The sequence below is a fragment of the Mauremys mutica genome, chromosome 1, assembly GCF_020497125.1.
Source record: "Mauremys mutica isolate MM-2020 ecotype Southern chromosome 1, ASM2049712v1, whole genome shotgun sequence".
Classification (NCBI taxonomy): domain Eukaryota; kingdom Metazoa; phylum Chordata; order Testudines; family Geoemydidae; genus Mauremys; species Mauremys mutica.
In genome coordinates, this window is record NC_059072.1 from 367,927,763 (window position 1) to 367,939,767 (window position 12,005).

The window sequence follows — 12,005 nt, forward strand, 5'->3', positions numbered from 1 at the left end:
TCTTCCCGGGGCCTGCTGCATTACCCAGGAGTTTCAACTCCTTGGAGGCTTTCAGTTGTTCCATCTCCAGGATGGCGCCTTCATTTCTTCACCACAGCCCTCTCCTCTTCTCTCCCCTCTGACAAAAGAGGTTGCCCTAGGAATTCATAAGAAGGATGCACAGTCTGCAGTCGAAGAAGGAGGAGTGAGTAGAACTAAAGCAGAGTTACCAAAGCTAATGGAGAGCCCTGCGCTCCAGCTGTGTGTCTGGTGATGCCACCACTCGATGGCCTGTTCTCGCTAACCCCAATCTGGTTCCCCCGAACGCATACCTCTGGAGGCTTCCACAACAGAAATAATAACCATAAATGATAAACACAATAATCCAGTCAATAGCCCCACTCCCCCTTTGCCATTAGCTACAGAGGAAGGTTAAACCATATTTGCCAGCTATAGAGTTTTAGTAACTTGAATACTGGTGGACACGGTGCCCCATTGGGATCAGACAGATGTTCTGCACCAGAGAAATACTCTCAATTAGCCGGATGAGCAGGTATTGAGTTCAACTATGTGAATTCAAGCACTGTCCAGCTGGGGCAGTCCTGGAACATTATATTTTAGTTCAACCTGGGAGAGATGAGAGGAAATGAACTGAAAGGGAGAGAACAAAACCATTGCAAACACTAATCCAGTCGCTAGACTGCCTGCAGGGACACCCTTGTTCGAGGGCAGCTTTGAGGGGAGGGTGAGGCCTCACAAATTCCAGCTAGTTCTGGAAACCTCAGATTCACCTTGAGAGGATGGACAAGGCTCAGGCTCCCTTTTCCAGCCTATCCCCTGCATCCCACCCAACAGACAGGCCATGCCAGAGTGGGAGTCCATTTCCCTCTTGGTGTGAGGGAGAGGCCATCATTATGGCAGGGAAATCAGGACTCCTGGGTTCTGTCATCCTGCCACTTGTTCCCTCAGTTTACTGATCTGTATAATGGGGATATGTTCAGTGACTTTTCTTTGCTTGGTGTTTTCAAGATCCTTCCACGAAATATGCTGCACAGTCTGATGATAGCTACTGATGAGAATTACTGATCTCTAATCCCTTAGCAACAAACCCATTTACAGATTGTTACATGCTATGGAGTTTTCGGCATTATCCCTAATTCTTCATAACCATTGAACAATTGAGTCAAATTAGCTAAAGAAATGTATACAGTGTTATGTAATTGAAGCCTATTACAGAGCAGACAATTCCCCTCTGTACAAAGTGGAGAGCCCCAGACTTCTCATTTCCCTTTGGGAAGGTCCCTTAATCAGGGGCGGCTCTAGGCATTTTGCCGCCCCAAGCACAGCAGGCAGGCTGCCTTTGCCGAAGCCATGGGACCAGCGGACCCTCCGCAGGCAAGCCGCTGAAAGCAGCCTGCCTGCCGCCATGGCAGCGACCGGCAGAGCGCCCCCAGTGGCTTGCTGCCGCAAGCACGGGCTTGGCATGCTGAGGCCTGGAGCCGCTTCTGCCCGTAATTACTGTTTACTTCTAAAGGCGGAAGAATAGCACAAATGCGCAGACAGGCTTGTCTCCAGCCTGTTTACATTGTCAGAATAAAACTTAGTTCTCACTTTTTGGTTGAGTGCAGCAGACTCAGATACTTTATTTTCTCTTTACACTTGTATAAAGGAAGGGAGTGCACTAGGACACAAGGTTTCTCCCTCCTAGGCAGGTCTCTCTTCAAGTAAACAATGACAGCAAGAATTTATACTTTTTGTTACCTACAATAATGAGCAACAGCTGCATTTTGTTTATACATAGGCTATTTTATCTTATTTCTCTCACTTCTATTTAGATGCCAATTAACATTCCTTATTATCGACACAAGGTCGCAATGACTTCTCCCAGAGCTCTTACCCACTCGCTTCACACAATCCTCGCTTCTACAAATCTTGCGTTATTAGGGTTACCGCTAGCCTGACTCTTACTAACAGAGACTGTCATGCATTGAAATCCAAGTCAGTTCTTGCTCTACTTCCACAACCCCTCCCCACCTCTTTTGTACTTCTAGTACAACTAACATCTCTAAATCTCTATGCATTAAGCCATGGATTTCATATTCTACATTAGATGTTTCTACCTTAGGGGTTTTGATTGGATGTAATGACAATGCATGATTAGCCTGGACATGAAAGGAATTAATATTATCACGTCCTTTACCACAACAACATAATCCTAAACTAAGTAACAATAATACAAAAATCACATTTCTATAATAATAATATGATGGGGTTGTTGTACAGTTTTAGTGACAAAGCACAATACATCATACATAGTACGTAAAGTAGACACTCTATAAGCTGTATGAAAGGCATTCTTTTCAACTTGATATCTATTTTGAAGCATATGAATTTGCCCTTGAACTTCAGAGATTCTTTGAACCTCTGGTAACAATGAAAGTAAATCTTGAAATCATTCAGGTACTAAACTAGTCCAATTAAAGGGTATCTGAAACCTAAGGGCTACTGTTTTTAACATACACACATCTGTCATTAGCTTGAAAAAGTAGATGTCCTGTCAGGGTAGTTCCTTGTCCTCTACCCTGACAGCAAAATGTTGTCATGAACAGTGACAACTTCCCCTGGCTTCAGTTAATGGATACGCTGAAGATGTAGGGGTTCTAATAACCAAAATGTCCATTGACTCCCTATTCCTATCCAAATGTCGAGTGTTATTCTAGGGGCACTGACTACAAATTGGCTAGGCATGCCAGGTGGTCTAATCTCCCTGATGTCATGGTGAATAATCCAGTCCCACATGCATCCTCCCCATGGACCTGGCAGGACTCGGTATGCGGGAGTCCACACCCCCCTAACCAGTCCAAATGCATGGATGGAGCACTGTGAATGTCCACACACTACCCAGAAAGTGTCCAAGCATGTCTCCATGGCCACCGATCAGATGGTACTCCTGATGTGTCTGTAAGGGCAGTGGGCCAAGCCTGGTGCTCAAGATCATTCCGAATGGCCATCAGCTGGTCATTCAGGAAATCATGAATTTCTGAGCATGCTAGATCCCACTGCAATGCCTTCCCAGCGTCAATGATATTCAATACCATCTCTGTCAGCAACTTCTGGGTCATAGAATTAAGGGTGGAAATGACATGCAACTCACCAACTCCCACCTTTACTTGGGTTAGCTGTGTCCCAGTAATAAGGCCAGTGACCTTTTCTAGTTGCCCAATTTCTCATCATGTTCTTGGTTCTTAAAAATATTCCAAATGGCTGCTGCACTATTGGCCCCATCCCATAGGGATCTGGTCAAGTCCCTCTTCTTCCAGAGGAAATAACCCAGGTCCTCTGATATGCATGTAGGTGGTTAGGCTCCTCACTGGAACTATCATAAGAATTTTTCAATACGGGAAGACATCTGTTCTCCTACTGTCAGGTGAGAAGTCGGCAGGACTGTTATTCTGGAAACTTTCAAAAAACAATTCTGCTGGAAGGAGACACCCAGCTTAGGAAATTTCAGTCCAAATGCCTAAAATTTGCCAAACTTATGAGCAACTGAAAGTGAAGTCTTCTTATTGAATGTGTCAGACAGTCTTAACTAAAGGTGGTGCCACCAACGCCACCTAAAAGGGTCATTCCATTTGTGAATCCCATGCAGCTAAGCTCTTCACTCCAATAATATCATTGGCAAGGAGTTCCACAGGCCAATGGAACTATAACTATGTTATATTTTCAGATTTTCAATGTAACTGAATGTTCCCTTATTCATGTGTTATGAGACAGAGTAAATATAAATGCCTGTTCTACTTTCTTTATGTATAGGGATAGGTAGGAAGGGACCATTAGAGCATCCAATCAGGCCTTCTCTGTAACACTACCCCATTAAATTTCACCCAGGCACCTCTGTATTGAGCCCAAAGACGTGTGTGTGACTAATGCCGGGTCTACACTAGGATTTTACATCACAGAATCATAGAGCCACGGGGTTAGAAGGGACTGCAAGGGTCAGCTACTCTATCCCTCTGCCAAGATGCAGGATTCGTTGTGTTTTAATCATCGAAGACTGATGGCTGCCCATGTGGCTTGTATTCCATCCCTTTGATCATCTTTGTCACTCACCTTTGGATCCTTTCCAGTTTCTCTACATCCTTCCTATACATTGATGACCATAATTGGACACTCCAGCTGAAGCCAAAGCAATGCAGACTAAAGAAATACTACCACGTACCATGACGTGCATGCTGTGCCTCTGCTCATACAACTTAACCTTGCATTTGCCTTTTTTGAAACAGAAAAAAAAATCCACCCTTCTGAGAGATGTCACTATGTTAACAATGCCAGTGTAGGCATGAGGAGGTAGATGGAATAATTCTTACATCCACCTAGCTACCAACCTCTTGGGGAGGTGGATTACCTATGCTGATGGAAGAAACTCTGCCTTCACTGTAAGTGTCTACACTGAAGTGCTCCGGCAGTGCTCCTATACTGTTTTAAGTGTAGACAAACCTTCAAGAAGATTTTCCAGAGAATCATTAAGTCTGGATCTGCTGACATGGGGAGTTGGAGAATCCACCATTTCCCTTCCCAGTGTGTCCCAACAGTTAATCACCATCTGTGCTAAATATCTGGTCATTTTTTCAAGCTGGAATTTGTCTGACTTCAGCTTCCAACCACTGAGTATTGCTCTGCCTTTCTCTGCTAGATTACAGAGCCCATTACAACACATGGTTTCCTCCCTAGGAAAGTCTCCACTTTGCCATCTTTTTGAGACATTAAATAGATGAAATCCTTCATGTTTCTCCAGCCTCCAATCAGTTTTGTGGCTTTTTTCTTCACTCTCCCCAATTTTTCAACAGCCTTTTACAATGTGGACCCCAGAACTGGAAGCAGTCTGTTTCACCAATCCCATGTGCAGAGGTAAATTCCTCTGCTCCAACTCACCACTCCCGTTTTTATGCATCCAAGGATGACATCAGTCCTTACGGCCACAGCATCGCACTGGGAGCTCACGAGTTGGTTTTACACAATGATTTCTAAATCCTTTTCAGGTCCTTGCATTACATAATACAGTGCCCCAGACTTTGGGTTCCGCCTGCATGCTTTGTTCTGAGAGGATAAGTTTGCATTTGACTATATTAAAACATTATGTTTGAATCGGATGCCCAAACCAATTCCCCAGATCAATCGGTATGCCTGACCTGTCCTCATTTTCACCACTTCCAATCTTAGGGCCCTCCAGAAATTTTATCTGCACTGATTTTCTATTTTCTTTCAGGACATTGATGAAAATATTGAATAGCACCAGGCCTAGAACTGATTCCTGCAGAACCTCACTAGAAACAGCCCCATTTACTGAAAGTGACCCAATGATAACTGCTTTCTGAGATCTGCGAGTTAGCTAGTTTTCAGTCCATTTTATGTGTGCTCTACTGATATTATAGAGTGTTAATTCTTTTATCTCAATGTTTTCCCTTAATAAAACAAATGCCTTCGAAAAATTAAAGTATCAGAGGGGTAGCCGTATTAGTCTGGACCTGTAAAAAGCGACTAAGAGTCCTGTGACACCTTATAGACTAACAGTTGTATTGCAGCATAAGCTTTTGTGAGTGAATACTCACTTCGTCAGACGTGTGGCATGACGAAAGCTCATGCTCCAAGACGTCTGTTAGTCTATAAGGTGCCACAGGACTCTTTGTCACTGTTTACAGAAAAATTGAAGTTTATTGCATTTGCACAGTTCCCTTGATCAGCCAAACATTTACTCTAAACAAGGATGAAATCAGGTTTATCTGACAAAACTGGTTTTGCATAAACCTTGTTATTGACTGGCATTACTTATATTCCAAGAACTTTTTTCTTGAACTAATCCCATACCAGCTTTTCCATTGTTTCCTAATCTTTTCAAATATCTATTTTTTAATCTTTACCTTACTTTTTTAAATAGTTTACATTTAACACAAGAATTACTCTAAAACTTTTCTAGGATTTCTTTTGCTTTAAATATAAATAATAACCTCCTTGATATGATCCTTAGTTCTGCCAACCATGGATTTTTCCCTGATGTCTTTAACATCCCATATCAATTTTCATAACTTCCAATTTATATTGCTGGCTATCTATGTTCCCTTTCTCCCATTTGTTACATATAGCTTCCTCTTGCCCATAATTTCTACCCACTTTGCAACTGAACTGAGTTTTTAGCTTTTTAGCAAAAGTTGTCCACTTCCTTGACTATGGAATTGTGACTTTTTCGCTATCTAATAATCTCTCCTTAAAGAACTCTCAATTTTCATTCCTTTTTTTGTGTGTAAATTTTTCCTCCTAATCAGTTTTGCTGATAGTTTTCCTCAACTTTGGAGAACTAGAGATTTTGAAGTGCTAAGTGTCTATAAATCGTATTGATTGGGAACTTTTCTCTTTTTCTCCCTTTGAATGTAATCAGTTTCATTCCTTATTTCCCTCTCCTCTAACATATGCCCCCTTGTTGGTCTCTTCTGCAAACTAAACAGTCCCAGACTTTTCAGTCTGTCCACATATGGCAGCTTCCCCATTGCTATTGCCTGTCTCGGAAACCCCCTTTATGCTTGATATATTCTTTATGGAGACCAGGTGACTAAAACTGAGCACATATCCAGAGCAGGTTTTGAGGACTCTTCTCTGTTTGTCCTTTTGAATGTAATCAGTTCCATGCTTTTCTGCTGTTCTCCTCCTCCTTTTCTTAATTAAACAGTCCCCAGATTTTTCAGTCTCTCTGCATATGGCAGTATTCCCCATTCTCATAGCCTATGTTAGAAACCCCTTTCTATCTTCGATATCATTTATAGAGAACGAGTGATCAAAACTGATCATGTTTCAAAGCAGGTTATCCCATACTTTAGGAAACCAGTCATTGTCTTTGTTTTGCCTACTACTGAGAAGTGAGAGATAACCAGTATCACACCTGTGTTTCCTGCTGGTGCCAGTTAAGCTTTTCCACACCAGAACGTGTAGGGATTATTGATGCATGTAGCACCATCAAATATGGCATTAGCATTAGTAGAGTCAGTTCTTCATAACTCATCTCTCTGAATAATGAAAAAGCCATTGTTCAGTGTGTAAAGAAGGTCCAATCTCATCACCCATGAGAACAGCCTCCAGTCGCGTATTCAGTATCTCATATTAACTGTTGGGGGTAGAATTGGATAGAGAGGGAAGGATCGATTCCGGAGGCAGAACTGTTCAGTCTACGGTCACTGTTTAATGCATTAGAAGAGCCTGAAAGCTTATAAGCTGTACCGTGTTTGCATTTCTCCTTTACTGTCAGCATTAGCCCTCCTCACTACCTAGGTGGGCAGTTCTGGTCTTGGTCCTGGCCCAGTAGCTATTCCTTAAATGTCCTGCTAAATTCTTCACCCCTATTTATGTTTACCTCTGTCATGACATTTTGTTGCCATACAAGGAGCTGTACTGAGTATGAGTCTAGTAGATTTTGCAGGTTTCTGTGTGCTTGCATCACGGGACTTTCCGTGTTTGTGTCTGTCAGCCCTTACCAGACAGACTCGAGCATTTAGCTGTTTAACATCTGCAAGCTTGTGGTTTGAGGGCTTCCTTGTGTTTCTCTGTTGGCACATTACCAGACCAACTCAATGAAGCGAAGAGGTAACTGCCCACATTAACACTGTCTCTCCATCCAGGAATTCGTTTTGCGACCATCAACCTAGACCTTGGGCCCTCATGTCGGATTCCAACACAACCAGGTTCACCAACCCATCCACCTTCATCCTACTGGGAATTCCTGGCCTGGAGGTGGCCCATGTATGGATCTCCATCCCCTTCTGCACCATGTACGTCATAGCCATCTTGGGGAACTTCACCATCCTTTTCATTGTGAAGATGGAGCCGAGCTTCCATGGGCCCATGTACTATTTCCTCTGCATGCTGGCCATCACCGACCTGGTCCTGTCCATGTCCACCCTGCCCAGAATGTTGAGAATCTTCTTGTTAAATTCTAGGGAGATCGATTTCAGAGCCTGCCTCACCCAGATGTACTTCCTTCGCTGCTCCTCAGTGATGGAGTGAGGGATCTTTGTTGCCATGGCAGTGGATCGCTATGTGGCCATCTGCCATCCCCTGACACATTTCAGCACCATGACAAACCACATGGTGTTCAAGATTGGCCTGGCCATGGTGCTGCGTGGTGCCATGCTGGTATTGCCTTATCCCTTCCTGACAAGGCGGTGGCCATACTGCAGAATCAACATCATCCCCCACACGTACTGTGAGCACATGGCCGTGGTGAAGCTGGCCTGCACCGACACCCGCATCAGTAGTTACTATGGCCTCTTTGTGGCATTCTTTGTGCCTGGTCTGGATGTGTTTTTTATTGCAGTGTCCTATATTCTGATCCTCAGGGCCATCTTCAGCCTCCCCACAAAGGACGCCCGGCTCAAGACTTTTGGGACCTGTGTCTCCCACCTCTGTGCCATCTTAACCTTTTACATCCCAGTTCTCTTCTCCTCCCTCACATACTGTTTTGGCCACAATGTGGCTCTATGCTTTCATGTTGCCATTGCCAATGTGTACCTCCTGGTACCTCCCATGCTAAACTCCATCATCTATGGGATAAGGACCAAAGAGATCCGAAAATGGCTGCTCCGGCTTGTTACTCATAAAGGGACCTAAAATTTCCCCTGTTGCTCTGGGTCTCAGACCGAGCTCCGTGCAGAGCTGACTGGTGAGATGGAGCTGGGCCCTCTGTCCTGCATCACTAACTGAACAGTCAAGGAGACATTAAATCCTTTCCAGGCTTACTGTGCTCTGTCAGTGTGATAAACTGGGGAATCGGTCTGTGTTCTACTCATTAAATCATAGCAATGCCACCTTTTTAATTGCTGGTAACTGGAACTCTGAGGCCCTACCCCCTGCTCTGCCTCTTCCCCCAAGGCTGCGTCCCTGTTGTTCCCTCCTTTACTCCCATCCCCATCTGTCATAGGTTTCACCCCCACTCTGAACTTTAGGGTACAGATGTGGGGACCTGTATTAACACCTCTAAGCTTAACTACCAGCTTAGATCTGGTCTCACTGCCACCATCCAGATTTCTGAGTTACCTGGAAAACTCTCTTCCCTCCCAAAACCTTCCCCTCCCTTGGTAGCCTTGAGAGACTCCTCCACCAAGTCCCTGGTGAATACTGATCCAAATCCCTTGGATCTTAAAAGAAGGAGAATTTAATCATCCTCAGTCCTTTCCCCCACCAATTCCTGGTGAGTGCAGATCCAATCCCCTTGGATCTTAAAACAAGGAAAAATCAATCAGGTTCTTATAAAGAAGGCTTTTAATTAAAGAAAAGAAAGGTAAAAGGAAAAAACCTCTGGGAGACAGCATATAAGCTGATCTCACAGACAACAGATTTAAAACACAGGATGTTCCCCAGGGCAAAAACTTCAGTACACACAAGAATACCCACATTTGATAATTCTCCAGATTACACAAAGACAATTTACAAAAGAAAATAAACATAAACCTATTCATTCCTTTCTAAAATTTATTACTCTGATAAGAGGCTGGTTCCTTGATCTTTTTCACTCCGGCTGAAACTGACTCTGACTAATCAAAGGAAACTTCCCTCCTTCCCAGGGGTGGCTCTAGGCACCAGCAAAGCAAGCACCTGCTTGGGGCAGCCCATCTACACGGGCAGCAGAACCAACAGGGGGCTCTGGGAGCTGTAGTTCCTTGGTTACGTCCCTGCCTATAGAGCCTGCCCTGGAGCAGGGAAAGAACTACATTTCCCAGCATTCCCTTGGCCACTACCAACTGGAAAGGAAGGAGGGGGACCTCATGCGGCAGCATGTGCTGTGAGTGGAGAGCTGCACTGTGGATGGTAGGGACCAAATTTTAACATTCAAAAAACAGGACACTCCAGGGGGAGGGAAGCCCCACCTTGCTACCATCCACTCCCTCCGACTGCCCCCCACAGAAACCCCAACCCATCCAACCCCCCTCTCCTGCTCCTTGTCCCCTGATCACCCCCTCCTGGGACCCCTGCCCCTAACTGCCCCCCAGGACCCCACTCCCTACCTGTCCTCTGACAAACCCCTGGGACTCCCATGCCTAACCAACCACTGCCTGTCCCCTGACTGCTCCCCCGCACCCGTGACCCATCTAACCCTCCCTTCTCTTTGCCGCTGACTGCCCCCCAGAACCTCCGACCCATCCAACCCCCCTGCTCCCTGTCCCTTGACTGCCCCCCCCAGAAACCCCTACCCTTCTCCAACCCTCTAACCCCCATTCTTTGCCACTCAGACCAGCATGTCTGGCTCCGCGCAGCTCCAGACACGCTGCTGCACACATGCTGCCGTGCTCCCCCGCAGAGCCCATAGCCGCCTATCCCACCCCACACACACCCCCAGCACCTGCCTTCCAGATTTGAACACCTCAAAATTCAGGAGTGCTCAAGCTCAGTTTAGGCAGCTGTTACTTCATTTCTCCCAAATCAAATATGCTGATCCACTGTAAGTTGCTGTAGAAAAAGGAGGATAAAATTGAGCAAGAAATGCTTCCCAGTGGTTATTAGGACTGGAATTGCTATTTTCAACCGCCATTGCCTTTTGTTTGTTTGTTTGTTTGTTTGTTTGTTTGTTTGTTTGTTTGTTTGTTTGTTTAAAAGGAAGACAGTGATATTGCATTGACAAATTCCGCATAGAAAGAAAGAGAGTGGAACAAAAGAATAATAAAGGCACCTCAACTTTTCCTCATTTATGGAGGACAGTCGTATAATATGCATCCAGATATCCTCCAATCACACAAGCTGAAAATTGTTCCACTTTACTGCAGTTCTGTAGCCACATGGGAACCAATCCTGTCAGTGTTCTGTGCACGTCCAAAATTCCTGCTGAATGACCCGCTCTGGGAGCGAGTTACCAGTGACCCAGGGCTGGGGCGGCAGGAGGTGTGTGTCGGGGGCACTGGTGAGGGGGAAAGGGGGAAGCCCAGCGCTAGGACAGCAAGAGGGTGCGGGGGGGGCAGGGCTGGGATGGGGGGCAACCAAATTTTTTTTTCTTGGGGCGGCAAAAAAACTAGAGCCGGCCCTGCTCCTTCCTTTTGAAACATCTTGTTCCCCCATTGGTTCCTCTGGTCAGGTGTCAACTAGGCTAGGTGAACTTCTTAACCCGTTACAGGTAAAAGAGGCATTAACCCTTAACTATCTGTCTATGACACCATCACTCCCTGGATCCTCTTCACCACCCCCGCCTGCTGCAGAAGCAGCATTTCAGGTTTTGGTCGGCGGGGAACTTTAACTGTGATTAGAGGGGCTAGCTAGGCTCTTGAAAACTTTAGATTTTCTGGCAGATAATTTAGCAATTAGCTGACAGGAGCACTGTATCTAATTCCTGTATAACGGAAAGAGCAACAAAATAATATTAGACCCGCTCAGCTCTATTACTAACATGTTCTGACATCTTGTAGCGAGTCACTTAAGAGCCACTGGTTAGTTTTACAAATGTCATGTATATTTGTCACGGAGTGGGTGAAGTCAGGGCCCTGCACCCCTCTTCCTGCGATTCACCGGGACTCTCAGCCAGTCAGTAAAACAGAAGGTTTATTAGACGACAGGAACGCAGTCCCAAGCAGGGCTGTTATAGTTTTGGCCTGCACTACATCTCCTTGAAAAGAGCTCCACGGGTTGACTGTGAAGAAATATTTTTTTTAATTTGCTTTAAATCTGATGCCTATTAATTTAAATTGGATGACTCCTAGTTCACATGTTATGTGAGGGAGTAAAAAACTTTTCCTTATTCAATTTTTCCACACCCATCACGATTTATAGACCTCTCTCTCTTATTCCTCCATAGTCATCTCTTTTCCAAACGAATAGTCCCAGTTGCCCTTCTCTGTACCTTTTCCAAATCCAATATATATATTTTTGAGAAGGTGTTGTTGCCCTGGATTTGAGGGGTGTCTATACCCCAGAATGTAATTAAGCAAATTAAACTTTTAGATGCAAGGTGAAAAATTAACTGGCAGTTTCTGCTAATCATAACAGGAGGATGGGAGAAA